The sequence below is a fragment of the Carassius carassius genome, chromosome 21 (assembly GCF_963082965.1).
Source record: "Carassius carassius chromosome 21, fCarCar2.1, whole genome shotgun sequence".
NCBI lineage: Eukaryota > Metazoa > Chordata > Actinopteri > Cypriniformes > Cyprinidae > Carassius > Carassius carassius.
The window spans coordinates 28,873,246-28,880,042 of NC_081775.1; positions in this window are offsets into that span (position 1 = coordinate 28,873,246).

The following is a 6,797-nucleotide window of genomic DNA, read 5'->3' on the forward strand; positions in this document are numbered from 1 at the left end:
TCATCACTTGAATTAAGATTAGAATTTTTTTTTTAATTAAAGCCGCTATAAAATCAGATTTTAACAGCTCTTTTTTTCTTTGAGATTTAATATAAATTTACAATCATGACAAGATATATTTTAATAGCTGTGACTCTGTTTAGAAAATCAAATCTTTGCATAGCTATGACAGGAAAAACTCACATCTAACAATGCGTTATCGAATCTAAATGGTTATCGAATAAGCTTGTCCTATTCTTTCCTAAACTCCTGAAACATTAGAGCACTGTGTAATTTGGGAAAGAAATGAATCAATCAAATCTGATGAATGAAATGAAATTTCCCAACTTTAACTGTAATAAATTTGGAATGCTTTGGAGCACAGACTTAAGTTTAGCCGATATTTAGAAACTTACACTTGGTTTATTGCGGATGTGAAAAAAAAAAAATTAGCAAAAAAAATAAATAAAAAACAATTACGAAACATTTCCACTGGAAATTGACTTCTCATTTATTTCCAATGCTGAACTTTTTAACCTTTTTAAAATAATGTCCATGATTTCTTTCTTTCTATTGTGTGTGTGTGTGTTTGTGTGTGTGTATGTGTGTTCACATGGCATGTGCAAAAACCTTTACCAAGTACCATTCTGATGAACTAAAGAATTCTAAAATAATTTAATTAATTTAAAAAATGAACCTAATTTCAGGGAATCTTCTTACCCCACTGTAAGACTTTTTTTCTTGTCTATTTATTTTCTAGAAAATAAGAATTCATATCTCAAGTCGTTCAGCTCTTTAAGTTAATGTATCTTGATTTAAGAATGTTTAGTTATTTTTACTGGTAAACAAGACAAGATACCAAGTAATAAAATGCAGATAAGACATTTGTAAACAAAATTGGATAAGAAAACACATTTAATAAATGAACTACACTGAGACCATTTGACAGTGACGTACCATACCATTTTTATTTCAAATACAAGAGTCTTCAGTATTCAGTGTACATCATGTAGTATGCATATGTTCTAGCATGTGATGACCAGAATATTATTTATGAAATATGACTGGAATATAAAACTCTGAGAGCCAAATGTCTTTGCTTTCTGAACTGCATACTGCAGATCCTCTCATGCAAATTGAAATATATTTACATAACCACTAGTTAAATCAATTCTTTAGGTGAATTTCACTTGCAAACAAATACCACCTTTATTCTCATGGTCCCCTATGGTATGAAAATAAGAGCCATATTTAACTGCGTTTACATAATTCATCTCAGCAACGTCCTTTCATCATGACACTTGTTTCATTGTAGTTTAATCCCCAGTTTAACATTATATTTACACCGCATCAGGTCTTTTTTATGACAATATCTGCAAGCAAGAGCATGATTAAATGAGTGACACTTCATTTGAGGTGCTTGTACAAATGTAATTTTTCTGCAACAAAATTAAATGATTCAGCAGAGCAGGGCCCATCATCTCAGATGAAGCGTGGGAGGTATTTAACTAATACACAACACATTAATTCCACCCTTCACTTCAGATGTGCACTGTAAAAACAATTTGTCCGCACAGCAAAATCATGAACAGACAAATCATTTGCGTGAGTTGAATACTTAGATTCTTGCAGTAGCAACGTAAAGAAAAGGTGATTCCTGTCTGTTAAATTTCCTCTCAATTTTTACTTCTTGTTGCAGCAAAAGGAATATTAAGTGACTTTAATATTTTGAACTGTATATTTGGCAGCTCTTTGCGTACTGTGGATGGGATATCCAATAATGTTTAGAATAATCAAATGTTTAGAATTTTTTTTTTCACCAAGGCTGCATTTATTTGATCTAAAATAGTAATATTATACAATATGATTACAATTTAAAATAAATGAATATATTTTACAGATTTAATTTATCTCTTTGATTTGAAGCTGAATTTTCAGCATCATTACTCTAGTCTTCAGTTTCAAATATATCTTTCAGAAATCGTTCTAAAATGGTCAATTGTGCTTAAATGTGCTATTTGTGCTATTTATAATGTTATCCAAATATAATAAAAATAATTAAAAAAACTGTAAATATATATATATTTTTCTGCAAAATCAAAATATTTGAACAGCATTCAAATAAATGCTGTTCTTTTTTAATTGATCAATGAATCCTGAGTTTCCACAGTACCAGTTTCCACAAATCAAGCAATAAAAATTCTTCAACACTGATAATAAGAAGAACCATTATTAATAATTGGGCAATGATGACAATGGACCACTATAATGATTTTTTAAGGTTCATGCGACACTGAAGACTGGAGTAATGATGCTAAAAATTCTGCTTTATCATCATAGGAATAAATTACATTTTACAATATATTCAAATAGAACCAAGTTCTTTTAAATTGTAATATATATATATATATATATATATATATATATATATATATATATATATATATATATATATATATATATATATATATATATATATATATATATATATATTTAATAAATGCAGCCTTCTTGAGCAAAATGGTCTTATAAATTGAGACTTTTCAGTTATCTAACCACTTGTGATCATTTAGGATGTAAATAGCCAACATGTCCTCTGTCAAGACATCATTGTGTCCTTAAAGTTCCATTTAAGTGCACAGTGAGAGTCACGTAGCACCTGCTAAACCACTACTTGCTTTGCATTAAAAACATTTGCACGCAGCAGAAATCAGCGCGATGCACGACTTCATTACTGCTAATACCACTAAGAAACTAAACAGCAAGCCCTGCAGATTAAGAGGAAGATGTTGGTATGACTGCAGCTGTGTCACTCATGTGTCTCTATAATGACACTCGTAATTAAAAGCGCATTAGTGTCCTCTCTTAAGGATGCAAGCCAGTGACAACGACAGCTTGGCAATCCATTATTCACACACCATTGCACCCGTAACTCCAGCCTCACCGTCAGAGGAGAAACCGACAGGGAGCACAGCAGACAGAGATCTCACCCCTGCAGAGGAAGAGGAGAGAAACAATTGCTTCTGTCCCATGCTATTATGAAATACAGAATAAGACTGATTGGATGCCAGTCATTCTGATTAATCTTTTATTATAGGCTTACATATTAGTACAGCATTTCAGGGACAGTGCCTTGATTTTATTAAATTTATTTTTTTCTTCTTTTCATCTTAGTCATTCTTCCCTAAATGGGCAGACTCTATTTTGTCTAAGTAATTTAAAGTGACTTGCCGTTAGGCTGAATCATTTTATTAATTTATTATTTATGAATGAAGACAAAAATTAGACAAAAATCAATTCTATTAGGAAGTATATTCTACTTTCTCATATTTTCACATCCTTGAAATTAACGGAACTGAATTTAATTATTATTATCTATCTGTCTGTCCGTCCGTTTGTCTGTCTGTGTCTCTTCTCTCGCTCTACTTTTTCAATATATTATGTTTTTATTCAAATACAGTGGTGTAATTTTAATTGTCTTGCAGGATTTGAACAGTCTTTGTAACCAGCGTATACCAACATTGACAAATCAGTCTTTCAAGATGATTTTATGAAAGTATTTATTTTATTTATTTTTTTCAAGAAAGGGAGCCACATACATACAGGATACAGATAAAAATACAAATATCAACATATCTTTTATCTCTGGTCCAGGATTTCATAAGTCTGTACATGTGAGCATGGCAAGTGTTGTCTTTTTTTTTTTTTGGCTGATATTTGTATGAAATGCACACTGCAAGACACAGCCAGGTGTGGACTGTGATCACAGAGAATGATGAACATACAAAAGCAGAGTGTGTCACAGTGTGCTTGATGTATCATCATAAGGGAATCTTAATGAAGAAATGTTTCAGGTTCAGTCAAAGTAAAGCTATATAGACAACATCTGAAAACAGTTTCCGCTTCAATCCTTCAGGATGAAAACACAAGCACTAGGTGCAGTTTGATTTGTCTTTAAACAAGGATAAATGTTTTAAAAGTGACCAAGACTTGAACATAATTTGTGTTTACGTGAAACAGCGTGATGAAATCACTTACTGACCTTTCCGATACAACGTTAAATCCATTATTAAACTCCTCAAAGCCTTTAAAGTGACTTCTATTGTAAGTGCAATATTGTAATTTGTGTTAACCAGGGTCATTACCAATGCTCTTTATACATTAATTATGAATTTACCAGCGGGCAAGCTTATTGTAAGTCTTTTATCCAGTAACTCTTTTATCCAAAGTGACTTAGAAATGAAGAACCTCAAAAGCAGTTTGTCATAAACCAGTGTTTGTTTGTTTTTTCCTTGGAACATTACAAATATTTTTTGATATTTATTTTGCCACAGGTGAATTAGAAATGAAGTGCCAGAAGACCTGGAATTTAATGCACACATCAAATGGACCACTTTTATTGTATTCTTCGAAGCAGCATGAGCCAATTTGATATCCTGAGGTTTTTGATCTGATTAAATCATCCAGTGTATGTGTCTCCATATGATTGAGATCATGTCACAGAGGTTGTCAATAGAGCTTAACTAGTCTTAAACCTTGGAAACATTAATTGAACTCTCTCTAATATCTCTCTTCAGGTATTGTGATCCCATGAGTGTTGCATGCATGATGTGGATGATGAGCGCAAATGCAGGTGTGAGTTTTTTCCTTGCACTCATGCTTGATGTGTCATGTACTACAGTTTAAGGAGGAGCAGTTTATCCTTCATACAAACATTGACAAGCACAGATTGAGATTCAGTCAGCATAGTTAACCTCTAACAACCGCGTCTGTCTCCTGAATAAATGCACACATAGATCAACACTGACACGGTACTGATTTACTTGTCATTGAGCTCCAAAATCTGTCGCTTCTAAGAAATGCTTCTATTTTGCTTTTTTTAAAAAAAAAATGAATTTGGTTAATGTTTTTCTTTGCATATTGTATTACTAGCATGACAAATTTAGTGGAAAGTTTAATTAAAAAGCTGACCTGGAATATTAATAGCATAAATTTAAGGTCAGTATCATTTACTTGTATTAATGACCTGGAAATAAGACTTTATGACACTATTGACGAGCACATTTTGTTTCCTCTTGCTTACAAGAAATTAGAACTGGGCATGCTGAAAAAACAATTTTCTCTAGATTTTAAAGGAAAAGTCAAAAGTCGAGACCCTCACACCCTCCAAGATCTAGATAAGCTTGTTTCTTCATCATAACATCTCTTCATCACTTGCTTACCAATAGATTCTCTGCAGTGAATGGGTGCCATCAGAATGAAAGTGCAAGCAACTGATAAAAGCATCAATATAATTCCCAAGCAGCCGAGTCAGAGGTATAAGTGGATTTTGATTATAAACACAATGCTTTTTGCTTCACAATTAATTGATAATACCTTGTGAAGCAAAAAGCAGCGTGTTTATAATCAAAATCCATTTATTTAGAATCGTTTTGGAGTCTTTTTCGCTAGTAAATGGAGTTTGATATGTGCATATTTCTCTCTTCATATTTAGCAATTTTAAGTAAAAAAAAGAAAGAAAAATCACCTTGATGTATTTCTTACAAATGCACATTTTTACTTCACAAGAAATCATATGATAGACTGGAATCATGTGGATTACTTTTTATAAGCTGTTTAGACACTCATTCTGATGGCACCCATTAACTGTAGAGAATCCATGCTAAATTTACCCACATCTGTCCTGAAAAAAAAAAATAATAATAAAAATAATTCGTATTAGAGTGCTTAAGGGTGAATCATTTTCTCTTCTTTTATGATTTGCTTTTCATTACCATGGCTTCAATTGTTTTTAAATGTGAGCCAGTGATGGAAAAATCTAAGGAAAACATGGAAAAAAAAAAATTCTGTTCAAGGTTTAATTAAATTCAGAACATCAGCAAATGGAGTGTTCTGGTTCTGTTGGTTTTCTAGCTTTATAGAGATGAAGACAGAATGTATCTTCACAGCATTTTAATGTTTTTAATAAGAACATAAAGAACAACTATGCTTTAAATCCTATTTTTACACAAAAGACATGTCCTCAAATTTAGAACAATTCAGGAGAGAGCAAAACTGGGCAATTTGTCCTTGACCCTTTTCACACATGAGCTCAAAATGCAAATCAATCTTTACACCTTCACCGTCTTCCTGCTTCAGTTCAGTCATAATGGTACAGAGCCTTGAACATCTTCAGCTAATAGAGGCCTCTTAGAGAAGCAAATTGCATCATTTGCGTTTTCCCCATCAGCCTAGTCCTGCTTTAGAAACCCAAGGTTGTTGTGCACGCTGAAAAGTGGATGGCTAACAAAAATATGCATGCAAACCGAGCATATAAACATGTGAAAGCCCCCAGAGAACTATGGGAAAAATCGTTTTAATTTGACCAGTCATTTCTTGGGAGGTATGAAGACCCTTCATCATGCTTTAAACCGAGAGACATGATTAAGCAACCGAAATGCAGAAATGGCCTTTTTAGTTTTTTTTTATTATAACTGACTAAAGAATTTAAAAAAAAAAAAAAAAAACATTAAATCAGGGGAGAGCTGTTCTTCTAATCTGAAATCTGTGAATTATTTGGCTTGTTCTTCAAGAGGATGTGAAATGTTACTAAGCAAACTGCACAGAAACCCCCACAGTCAGACCGTCCCTGCAGTGACATTGATAGATTGTGTGTTCTTGGCAGACACGGCCCTCCCTAAGAAGATCTGATAACATGAGACTTTAAGGGTGGCCATTTCTCACTAAAGGACACATGATGGCACACAATTCAGTGGCTTGTTTTACATCTTTTCTCAGTGGAGTTTGCATAGGCAAACCTAACTCTCACTATTGCTCAG